The sequence below is a fragment of the Neolamprologus multifasciatus genome, chromosome 5 (genome assembly GCF_963576455.1).
Source record: "Neolamprologus multifasciatus chromosome 5, fNeoMul1.2, whole genome shotgun sequence".
Lineage (NCBI taxonomy): Eukaryota > Metazoa > Chordata > Actinopteri > Cichliformes > Cichlidae > Neolamprologus > Neolamprologus multifasciatus.
In genome coordinates this window covers 34,498,769-34,498,974 of record NC_140443.1, presented here as the reverse complement: position 1 = coordinate 34,498,974, position 206 = coordinate 34,498,769, and positions in this window count along the sequence as shown.

Genomic DNA, 206 nt, shown 5'->3' with positions numbered 1-206 from the left:
TTTCTTTCTTTCCTTTTGTTTGTGTTTCTTTTCCCAGTTTAACGACAAGTCCAAAATATCCTAGGTTCAAAGTTTTAGGGGGGCTCAGCGCCCAATAATAATATCATGCAGGCAGTGCCTTGTAATTGATATTTAGGGAATATGCTGTTTGCAATCGTAATCAACCCTTTTCACATTTACAAACCTCAATTCAACTGGATAAACAT